The 12224-nt window shown below is 45.0% G+C and overlaps 1 protein-coding gene across 2 annotated transcripts in view; it reads right to left on the bottom strand.

Annotated features, from left to right (window-relative positions):
* CRELD2 (CRELD disulfide isomerase 2) overlaps window positions 1-12224 on the bottom strand; it is a 65195-nt gene that overhangs the window by 15767 nt on the left and 37204 nt on the right. The window lies entirely within an intron of this gene.

The raw sequence follows: 12224 nt of genomic DNA, 5'->3' as shown, positions 1-12224 counted from the left end.
CGTCTAATACTTAGACTTAATGATTTCAGCTCTTCGGCGGGTAACAAGGCTCTCAATTGAGTCCAAATAGCCTCTGCTAGTACACTGTGGAGAAAGGAAGGGTCTAATGGTATCTGGGTCCCACTCCACCAGGCACAAGTACCTATTCCCACCCTCCTTCAATTCACTAGACTTTGGAACACTTGTACCCAGCTTAGAAAGTGCCATTTAGTTGAGGGTGAGTCCCTTGGTCAGGAAATGCTAAGTACAGCTCTGCACACAAGGATAACAATCCCTCATGACTTCTGCTCCAACACAAGGACACTGGGGATCCCACATCACACAGGTAATGACTTTGAAAAGTGCCTGGGAGGTGCTTGATCCCCAACTCTGCCCCCACCCAGCTCTATTTCATCTTTTCGCAAGATCTCACCCCTGCCCCGCCTCTGCCCACCCCTCTCCACTCCTGCCCCTGCTCCACCCTTGCCCAGCTCTTCCTGCCCAATTCCACCCACTACTCTGCGTGTGCCAAGTCCCCCCTCCCTCTCTGCCTCTCAGACCCTTCCTAATGCTGTGAAACAGCTGAAATCAGCAGGAGGGAGGCATGGGGAGGGAGGGTGAGGTACTGATCAGTGGGGCCTGCTAGAGGTAAGAGGTGCTAGGGAAAGAGAGAGAGCTGGTGGGGGCTGCTGCTATTTATCCCCATGGGTACTCCAGCCCCAGACTGCCACAGAGTCTGCACCTATGCTTAAGAATGTAAAAGACTAGTCAACTAGGCTTATCAGGTAGTCGAGTCAACTACTCGCATTTCCCCTCCGCCCCCTTGCTGCCTCTATATCAGAGACAGCAAGGGGAAGAGGGAAGCAGAAGCTAGTGCTGGGGAGAGCCAGCTTAAAAGCCGTTTCCCCCTAGCACTGTCTCTGTGGTGCAGTGGGGAGGGACAGGGGAGGCAGAGGCACAGTGGTTCTGAACACATTTAAAAAGCAGAGACGGAGAGGGTCCAGACCGGCTCCTACTACATTTATACTGCAGAGTCGCAGTGGCCTTTTATCAACTAATGGTGTACTCGACACAAATTGTAGCACCTTAGAAGCGCCATGTGCTCCTGGCAGGGCGGGAGGAGAATTTGCATACTCACCCCAAGCCCAGGGGAACAGACGTTAAGCATGGGTGCCTAGGAGGAACCTCTGTGGGGGGCAAAGACTTCACTCGCTGCCCCACCACCAGACTAATCATGGTCTTTGGGTGGGGAAGCAGGGAAATGTCCCAGTCCTGCCCCTTCTGCCTGAGGCTCTGCCTCTTTTGGTGTAGCCAATAGGGCAATGCTGCCACTGGTGGCATCCCTGCAGGCACTTCAGGACATGACAGCAAAGTGGAGGGCTAAAGTTAGGAATGGAGAGAGCACAGACTGAAAGGCCATGCAGGAAGTGTGGAGGGGCTAGAAGGGAAAGAAGGCTGTGGATAAAAGAAGAAGGAATTTTGCAGCAAGGACTTATCAGAGAGCCTCCTAGACATTTTTCTTACTCAACCACAGAAGTCATACTAAAATCAGTTTGGTTTGGGAAGTCATCCTTTAAAGTCTGTTTCCCCCTCCTCTTGATTAGTTAAATATTTGTTCAGCACTTTGAAGATGCAAAGGGCAGTCTTCATATAATAATTTAGTCAGCCTTTGTGAACAGAGAGGAACAAAAATCCCTTTTATTCAATGATTTCCTCAAGATTCCAAAAATTGGCTTCTAATTTAACAGGATCTATCATCTGAGAAAGCTTTTCTAGAAAAGTTCCTCAGGTCCTTGCTAGTAGAAATAAGTATTTAACAAAATCATTAATCACTTGTTATCACAACTGTAATAAGGGCAGCCAGACCTACTGGTCAGAGAAGGATTTGAGCCAAGTAAGGTACCAGGTAATCAGAGTCCACTACAGGCCAGCGATGAACTGAGAGGCATCAGGCAAGTCCAGATTACCAGGACATCAGGGGGTGAACACCACATTACAGATAGCAATAAAACTGCAAATCCCAAGACAAACCAGGGTCTGAAGCCAGAATCTGGGGTCTATCACCAGTAGAGTTTGGAGCAGAAAAAAAGCAGGTAGTCTGTATTGTTGCCCAGAATGCTTCCCTTTGTGCTTTCTGGGTTTGTTTTATTGGTATTGGCCAATGAGGGGCTGTGAGAAGCTGCCACTCCAGTCCTGCTGGATGGTACTTCCTGTAGACCCCAGCCTCACAGGGTCCTCCCATGGGAACCCAGCCTAAAGTCTCTTGTAGTGATGCAGCAACAGCCCACAACCCTTTCATCCCAGGTTGCAGCCCTGAAGGTTCTAATGCTTGTCATCACAACATTAATCAAAGCATGAGATTAAATAAACAGTGGGAAGGTTGGTATTTCTTTACACATCTTCTCAAGAGAAAAAACAGACTTTTGCTAAGAAGAATGGACATTTTGTTCTGCTGCTAATGCCTGTTTCTAGCATGCTCGGGTCTTAGGAAAAGGAAACATGAAGACGTTTCCATTGGGAGGGAAGAGGAGAGGGGAGTGTGCATGTTTTTCATGTTAGAGCTTGTTGTCTCTGCTGTGCAGCTATTTTATGAATCTTGTGGGAATGCAGCAAATTGGTGATTCCCTGTGCGTGCTCTAGCTATGAACATACGATTGGTCTTTGTATAATCAAAAGGAACTTTTTCTCCATGCCTGCATTTCTCAGGTTATTGCCAAAAAACAAAACAAAACAAAAGAAACACATGTTCTAACAAAATCCACATTAATCTTCCATTCAGATTAAACTCACATCAGATACAGACCTTCATTATGCACATATGTAACCCACACACCTTCTAGGTGTGGTGCACTGTCCCATCTAGTGGCACTGAGACCACCCAAATAGAGAATGATGATTCTGCTCTCTAGCTTAGCTATCAAACAGCTGTCTTTTAGCACATGCGATAGAGGCTCATTCACTAAGCATCAGAGATCCCAGGCTTGATTCCACCCACAGACGACTGAGGTCTGGAGGCATTACACATGCAGTCAGCCAAATTCAGTGCTTATTTCACTATTCATAGGCATGTCTATAGTATTGTCACTGTAGCATTTGTGCCTTACTCACAAATATTAATGAATTAAGCTACTGTGATATAGAAGAAAATCTGTTGTCCATATAGTCAGGCAAGGGATCCTTGTTTCTGGCATAGGAGTGCCAGAAGGAGGATGCAAAGGTGGCTTTAAGCCACGTGTTTGTTCCCCCCAGTTCTGGGGCTACAGTACTGCTGATGGATACCCCAGTGAAGACTGCTCTAAGTTACAGTTGTCAGGTGCCCTACTGGTCATTATGGGTTGTTGGAGCACAAGGCTCTTCCTTATTAGGCCATGCCCTAACCTGAAGTGGGTAGTTGTGATATTATCTGAGTAAAATATTACTATAAAAATTAGGGATGTTAACAATTATGGTTTTTTGTAAATGTGTAACTGCTTAATTTTTACAAATTTATACGCAGGGGGTCAGGTACGAGCCGGTGCTCACAGGGAGCCGGCTCCCACCAGCTCCCCACCCTGTGCTGCTGGCTTTGATACAGAGGCAACAGCATGGGGGGGGGGGGGGGAGAGAAAGGGGCAGGTAGTTCAGTGGAACCCATTACATGCTTGAAAGCAGGTTTCCCTCAAGTTCCAGCTCCCACCTACCACCTCTCTCTGCTGCCTCTGTGGGAGACAGTGCAGGGGAGGGGGAAAGTGGCTCTGCAGGAGCTAGCACTCATGGGCAGCTGGCTTAAAAGCTAACTCCCCAAAGGCGCTGGCTCCCCAAAGACACTGGCTCCTGCTTCCCCCCTGTTGCTGCCTCTGATACAGGGGAGAGGAAGTATGTATAATCGTTAAGATTAATTGATGAGTGCAAGCTTATCGGTTAATCGTGTAACTGGGTACATGCTAACATCCCTTATAAGAACATAAACATAAGAACGGCCACACTGGGTCAGACCAAAGGTCCATCTAGCCCAGTATCCTGTCTGCAGACAGTGACCAGCACCAGGTGCCCCAGAGAGGGTGGACCGAAGACAATGATCAAGCGATTTGTCTCCTGCCATCCCTCTCCAGCCTCTGACAAAGAGAGGCCAAGGACACCATTTTATCCCCTGGCTAATAGCCTTTTATGCAGCTAACCTCCATGAAATTATCTAGCTTCTCTTTAAACTCTATTATAGTCCTAGCCTTCAGAGCCTCCTCTGGCAAGGAGTTCCAGAGGTTGACTACATGCTGTGTGAAGAAGAACTTTCTTTTATTAGTTTTAAACCTGCTACCCATTAATTTCATTTGGTGTCCTCTAGTTTTTCTATTTAGGGAACTAATAAATAAACTTTTCTTTATCGGACCTTTCCACACCACTCATGATTTTATATACCTCTATCATATCCCCCCCCCCCCCCCCTCAGTCTCCTCTTTTCTAAACTGAAAGGTCCCAGTCGCTTTAATCTCTCCTCATATGGGACCCGTTCCAAACCCCTAATCATTTTAGTTGCCCTTTTCTGAACCCTTTCCAAGGCCAAAATATCTTTTTTGAGGTGAGGAGACCACATCTGTACACAGTATTCAAGATGTGGACGTACCATAGTTTTATACAGGGACAGTAAGATATTATGAGTCTTATTTTCTATCCCTTTCTTAATAATTCCTAGCATCCTATTTGCCTTTTTGACCGCCGCTGCACACTGTGTGGAAGTTTTCAGAGAACTGTCCATGAAAACTCCAAGATCTCTTTCCTGATTTGTCATAGCCAAATCAGCCCCCATCATACAGTACGTATAGTTGGGGTTATTTTTCCCCAATGTGCATTACTTTATACTTATCCACATTAAATTTCATTTGCCATTTTGTTGCCCAATCACTCCGTTTGGTGAGATCTTCTTGGAGTCCCTCACAATCTGCTTCTGTCTTGACTATCCTAAACAGTGTGGTATCATCTGCAAACTTTACCACCTCACTGCTTACCCCTTTCTCCAGATCATTTATGAATAAGTTGAACAGGATTGGTCCCAGGACTGACCCTTGGGGTACACCACTAGTTACCCCTCTCCATTCTGAAAATTTACCATTTATTCCTACCTTTGTTTCCTGTCTTTTAACCAGTTCTCAATCCATGAGAGGACCTTCCCTCTTATCCCATGGCCATGTAATTTACACAAGAGCCTTTGGTGAGGTACCTTGTCAAAGGCTTTCTGAAAATCTAAGTATACTATATCTACTGGATCCCCCTTGTCTGCATGTTTGTTAACCCCTTCAAAGAACTCTTAATAGATTAGTAAGACAGGATTTCCTTTTACAGAAACCATGTTGACTTTTGTCCAACAAATTATGTTCTTCTACATGCTTCACAATTTTATTCTTTACTATTGTTTCGACTAATTTGCCCGGTACTGAAGTTAGACTTACCGGTCTGTAATTTCCCGGATCGCCTCTAGAGCCCTTTTTAAATATTGGTGTCATGTTGGCTACCTTCCAGTCATTAGGTACGGAAGCCGATTTAAGGGATAGGTTACAAACCACAGTTATAAAAAACATTGCTGCACCCAGGGTGTGTCTAGACTACATGCCTCCTTCGATGGAGGCATGTAGATTAGCCAGATCGGAAGAGGGAAATGAAGCCACGATTAAAATAATCGCGGCTTCATTTAAATTTAAATGGCTGCCCCGATCTGCCGATCAGCTGTTTGTCGGCAGATCGGGGGAGTCTGGACGCGATGCCCCGACAAAGAAGCCTTTCTTCATTGACACAGGTAAGCCTCGTGAAACCAGGCTTACCTGTGTCGATGAAGAAAGGCTTCTTTGTCGGGGCATCGCGTCCAGACTCCCCCGATCTGCCGACAAACAGCTGATCGGCAGATCGGGGCAGCCATTTAAATTTAAATGAAGCCGCGATTATTTTAATCGCGGCTTCATTTCCCTCTTCCGATCTGGCTAATCTACATGCCTCCGTCGAAGGAGGCATGTAGTCTAGACACACCCCCAGTGTTATATAATTGCAACAAATCTTATACCCAGCATGAAACGTGGCCAGAAAGGGTTAAGCATTCTGCAGGCTAACAGACCCATAAGCTATCTGTAGAGACATGTTAGAAAAGTAGGTAAATGGTTATTAAGCCCATTAAATACTGAGAAGTCTAGAACTTTAAAATGCAAATCTATGTTGTTAGAAGTAATATCAGTGTTGGGTTTTTACTTATAGATGCTAGCCATGTAAATAGTTCCTGTCTGTCACTACAGCTATTGACTCTGAGATCAAAAGGGAATACTAACATTTAGATGAATCTTGGGTGAAATAATGTCATTGTCTGTATGTCTCTTTGAAATCTGTGATAGATTGCCTAAAGGAAAGATTGCTCTATATTAATTTGTGTAATGGTGGTGTTTGGAAAATAGGAGGTTACATCAAAAGCCTACTGTTTACCCATGACCGGTATAGTCAAGTGGATGATAGGAAATTGTATAAAAGACTCTTGGAATCTGATCCTTTTCATCTCAGATCTGCTTTTCATCATCAGGGAAGTTTGAGATCCAAGACTGAGATCTCCAAGTTTGCTTGGATTCATCCTGAATATGGACATTGAACCTATTGGACCTAATTCTGAAAGAACAATTATAAAGCTCAACATCTCTACTGTGACTCTGATCTCAGCACTGTCTTCATGTCTATAAGTGTGCTGATCTCTTAACCAATATTCACTCTTCTTTTTTTAATACATTTTAGTTTAGTTAATAAGAATTGGCTATTAGTGCATAGTTGGGGGTAAAATCTGAACTATTAATTAAGCTGGGAGGTAATGTGTCTGATTCTTTAGGTTTGGTAGATATTACTTACAGGATTAATAAGATCTTCAGTGGTAGAATCATAGAATATTAGAACTAGAAGGGATCTCGAAAGTTCATCAAGTCCAGTCCCTTGCCTTCACAGCAGGACCAAGCACCATCTAGATTATCCCTGATGTCTATCCAATCTGTTCTTAAATATTTCCAGTGATGAAGATTCCACAGCCTCTCTAGGCAATTTATTCCAGTGTTTAACCATCCTGACAGTTAAGAAGTTTTCCCAAATGTCCAACCTAAACCTCCCTTGCTGCAGTTTAAGCCCATTGCTTCTTGTCCTATCATCAGGGGCCAACGAGAACAATTTTTGTTCCTCCTGCTTCTAACACTCTTTTAAATACTGGAAAACTGCTATCATGTCCCCTCTCAGTCATCTCTTTTTTAGACCTTTAATCATTCTTGTTGCTCTTCTCTGGCCCTTCTCCAATTTCTCCACATCTTTCTTGTCATGTGGTACCCAGAACTGGACATAATACTCCAATTGAGGCCTAATCAGCACAGAGTAGAGTGGAAGAATGGCTTCTCGTGTCTTGCTCACAACACTCTTGTTAATGCATCCCAGAAGCATGTTTGCTTTTTTGGCAATAGTGTCACACTGCTGACTCATATTTAGGTTGTGGTCCACTATTACCCCTGGATCCCTTTCTGCAGTATTCCTTCCTAGACAGACGCTTCCCATTCTGTATGTGTGAAACTGATTGTTCCTTCTTTAGAGGAGTACTTTGCATTTATCCTTATTAAACTGCCTCCTATTTACCTCAGACCATTTCTCCAGTTTGTCCAGATAATTTTGAATTATGACCCTATCCCCCAAAGCACTTGCAACCCCTCCTAACTTGGTATCAGCTGCAGACATAATAAGCGTACTCTCAATACTGGGCTTGAACAAAATACGGCTTGTGGGCTGAATCCAGCTTGTCAAGCCACCAGATCCGGCCCACGGATGCAGTGGGGAGCTCCAGGCGGGCTCCCTGCTTGCCTTGCCCCATCCACACGCCATTCAGAAAAATGGCTGCAAAACCATTTCTCTTTCAAAACTGTGAGTCAGGCGGGGGGAGAGGCTTCAGACACTGCTCTTGCCCCCTAGACATCCCATTGGATGGTTTCTGGCCAGAAACTGGTCAATGGGAGCTGCCTGTTTGAATAACAAACACCAAACACCTCTCTCCCTTTGGCTCCTAGTTATTCACACACTCACATGGTCTTGTAGCCTGTGCGGGGGTGGGGCAGGCAGGCTGGCTGCCTGCTTGCCTGAGAAACATGCTGGACTGCTGGTTGGGAGTCACCCAGGTAAGTCTCCTGGCCAGGCTTGCCTCTGGCACCCCAGGCCCTCCCTTTGCCAACCATCTGCCCTTATACTCCTGCCCCCTGCTCCACATACCAAAACCCTCTGTCCCCCTCCTGCAACCATATCCCTTCCCGGACCCGGCATCTCAATCGCCAGACCCAGAGGACAATCCCCTCCTGCCCTAGGTCGCAACTCAAACTCCTGTACCCCAATCCCGTGCCTAGGTCAGAACCCAACTCCCTGCACCTCAGTCCAGTGCCCCTGGTCATAATTGCCTCCTTCACTCAAACTCCCTCCCAGACCCCACACTTCCTCCTTCATCCCAGATCTCTTACCCCAAGCTCCCTTCTACACACAAGCTCCATCCCAGAGCCTGCACCTCCTCCATTAATATTATGGAAGAGCGTGGCCCTCAACCACTTTCCAAATTCTTGGAGTGCCCCCCCCATCAAAAATTATTGCCCACCCCTGCTCAATGCCATCACCTAAATCATTGATGAAGATATTGAACAGAATCGGTCCCAAAACAGACCCCTGCAGAACCCCACTTGTTATACCCTTCCAGCATCACTATACACCATTAATAACTACTCCCTGAGAACGGTTATCCAACGGTTATGTACCTACTTTATAGTAGCCCCATCTAGGTTGTATTTTTCTAGTTTAGTAATAAGAAGTTAATGTGAGACCGTATCAAATGCTTTGATCATATTTGACTTGGGTGTCTGGGTGGAAGCCTAAGGCTGGATTGCCTTAAGCAAGGGAACTGTGTTGTTGGCTTCTGCATAACCCATAAGGTGTTACAGAAGGTGTTTTGTGCTGGCTTGGTAAATCTAAATATTGGAATATTAACCAGCTTTAGGGAATGGCTCCCCTATTCTTTGCAGTTCACCCAACTTGAGTGACCTCAGTTGGCTGCCCTGGGACTCCAGTCACAGAAATATAGGAGCCATTTCACCAGCTCTCTCAAAACACTCCTCTCTTGAGCTGATCCTGTCATGTTCAGCGACACCACTGGCCTTTTCCTAATTGGAGGGTTTGGATCGGGGACTCTGAAGCACAGAGAGAGGACGTCACTAACCCAGAGACATACAGGAGCTTATGGCCAAGCTTGTAGAACCCAGATCTCTGACTTCAACTTTTGTGTCTTGGTTGCAAGATGATCTTCTTCCTCACGCAGTTGCACCATCTTCAGGAGTCTACATAAGAGCTGTGTCTAGACTGGCAAGTTTTTCCCGGAAAACAAGCCGCTTTTCCGGAAAAACTTGCCAGCTGTCTACACTGGCCGCTTGAATTTCCGGAAAAGCACTGACGGTCTAATGTAAGATTGTCAGTGCTTTTCCGGAAATACTATGCTGCTCCCATTCGGGCAAAAGGCTTTTTCCGAAAGACTTTTGCGCAAAAGGGCCAGTGTAGACAGCACAGTACTGTTTTCTGCAAAAAAGCCCCGATCGCGAAAATGGCGATCGGGGCTTTTTTGCAGAAAACCGCATCTAGATTGGCCATGGACGCTTTTCTGCAAAAAGTGCTTTTGCGGAAAAGCATCCTGCCAATCTAGACGCGCTTTTCCGAAAATGCTTTTAACGGAAATCCTTTCCGTTAAAAGCATTTTCAGAAAATCATGCCAGTGTAGATGTAGCCAAGGTGTAAATCAGTATGAAGGCTGCACCAGTTTATTGAGTAAACTCATAATTCTTGCTTATTCAGAGAGCAACTTCCTTTGAAGAAGAAATGGCAACCAGTGGAAGGTGCTGGGGAGATGGTTGTCTCCTAAGACCCTCACAACAATGGCCAATGCCAGATGCCCCAGATAGAGAGAACACAACAGGTAATCCTCACATGATCCCTCTCCTATCACCCAATTACAGACAAACAGAGGCTAGGGACACCATTCCTTCCCATCCTGACTAATAGCCATTGATGGACTTAACCTCCAGTAATTAATCTAGCTCTTTTTTGAACCCTGTTAAAGTCCTAATCTTTACAACATGCTCTGGCAAGGAGTTCCACAGGTTGTCCATGTGCTGAGTGAAGAAAAACTTCCTTTTGTTTGTTTTAAACCTGCTGCCTATTCATTTCATTTGGTGACCCCTAGTTCTTATATTGTGGGAATAAGTAAATAACTTTTCCTTATTCACTTTTTCCACACCAGTCATCATTTTATAGGCCTCTATCATATCCCCCCCCCTTAGTCTCCTCTTTTCTAAGATGAAAAGCCTAAGTCTTTTTAATCTCTCTTCTTGTGGGACTCATTCCAAACCCCTAATCATTTTTGTTGCCCTGTTCTGAACCTTTTCCAATGCCAATATATCTTTTTTGAGATGAGGTAACCACATCTCAAAAGTCTGTATGGTTGGAAGCATTCTGTGTGCGATTTCATCACCAAAGCCCTGACTGAGCATACATTAAACCTTATGCAAAATGTCACGATCTCACATAATTGTGGTCTCCCTTCAGTCGCTCCTTATAATCAAAAGTGGTATTGCATGTCCTTCAGCCTGTGGCCAAAAAAAGCTCAACACACAATGCTCTCAAATTCTCCATGGACGTATAAAGGGGTACATTCCTTGGCTCTAACTGCTGCTGCACACAGGGCTGACCAGGCAAGATTCATGGATTCAGCCAGCTGAGTGAATTTCACTGCACAACATCTGCTACAACACTGTCAACCATAGGCTGGTTCTCAACCGACCATGTGTGTTTAACAGTAAGAATGTGAATAGAAATCTCCTGTTAGGTGAGTGATCAAGCCATGGAACTGTAGGACATTCTGATGTAGGTCTCCCTCAATCTCTTCTGTAGAAGCCGTTCCAGTTTGGATAAATAATTAAAATCTCTGGCACGGGGAAGGGGGGAGGCAGGAAGAGGGGATAGGCCCTGGGTCTGCCACCTCCCAGGTGGGCACCATAACCACCAGATTTAAAATTATTCTCACTCTCTGATGCAGTGATTATCAAGTATTTATATGAAGTGTAACAGGATCAACTGCAGAGATTCGGGAATTCCCTTATTAGGATATCTCATTAGCCAGATGCTAGTGTGTTCATGGGGGTATCAGAGACCCTGTCCAAATCCCTACAGGCTGAGGGGGAAATTTAAACCCACATTTCCCACATGCTAGGTGAATGCTCTAACCACTGAGCTAAATGTTATAATGACAGCAGCAACCACTGCCACTACACAGTGGTTGGCAGTCCTGCACAGATCTTGAATGGAGCTTGACCTGGTAAGTATCCTTATAAGCACACATATCAGATTGGACTCAAGGTAAAACAGGTGGGTGAATATTTATCTTCCCATTGATTATGCTGGGGTATAGGTAAGAGATAAGCCTGCAGCCACCTAGAGTGAAGCAGCAACGCGTATGCCCAGAACCAGGAATGTAGGGGCCAATGGAGTTCTGCAATGGAAATATGGGTGCCAAGTGAGTTGAGAAGCCCACAGGATTCAGCAGCAGCTTGGTAGATGTTTTGCAGGTCACAGGGATGCCTCAATCCCTTTGTGGAGCTGGGCTTTTTTGATTACACACACACACACACACACACACACACACTGTGGATCCCTTCTTACTACTGTGGATCCCTTCTTACTACTGTATTACTACTTCCCTGAGTCACTCAATCTGCTTCTAAAAACTGGACAGCTTTTGAGGCTTTCCCAGGACCTTGGAAACAGCAACCTAATTCAGTCTCTAATATTGTGCATTCTCTCTTTCTTTCTACTTGTAAACACAGAGACCAAGAATAATGAACGGCATTTCCATTCCTCCACTGGCAAAGATAGAGTATCCCAATCCTTTGATAAATACTTCTCCTTCCCCAGGGAATAGGCAGAGTTTTTCATAGCGTGAGTATTTCCTGGAACCAGTTAGCTAAGTTCAGAAATAAACAAATTTCCCATGGAAGTTTATTCAAGTTCTATTCAAGGAACATTAACTTGTGTAATTGCATCTTTCCACTACTGTACTCCTTACTCATCTAAACACTGTGTTCTTATTTTTTACATTATGTAAAGTCCAAATATTATCACAGAAAGCTTAAGCCAATAGCCAGATTGCCATATGATTGATGATGACTTTCCTGGTAAATATTATGCTATTTTCA

This window comes from Pelodiscus sinensis, chromosome 1, assembly GCF_049634645.1.
Source record: "Pelodiscus sinensis isolate JC-2024 chromosome 1, ASM4963464v1, whole genome shotgun sequence".
Classification (NCBI taxonomy): domain Eukaryota; kingdom Metazoa; phylum Chordata; order Testudines; family Trionychidae; genus Pelodiscus; species Pelodiscus sinensis.
This window is presented reverse-complemented; position numbering and strand designations above follow the sequence as displayed.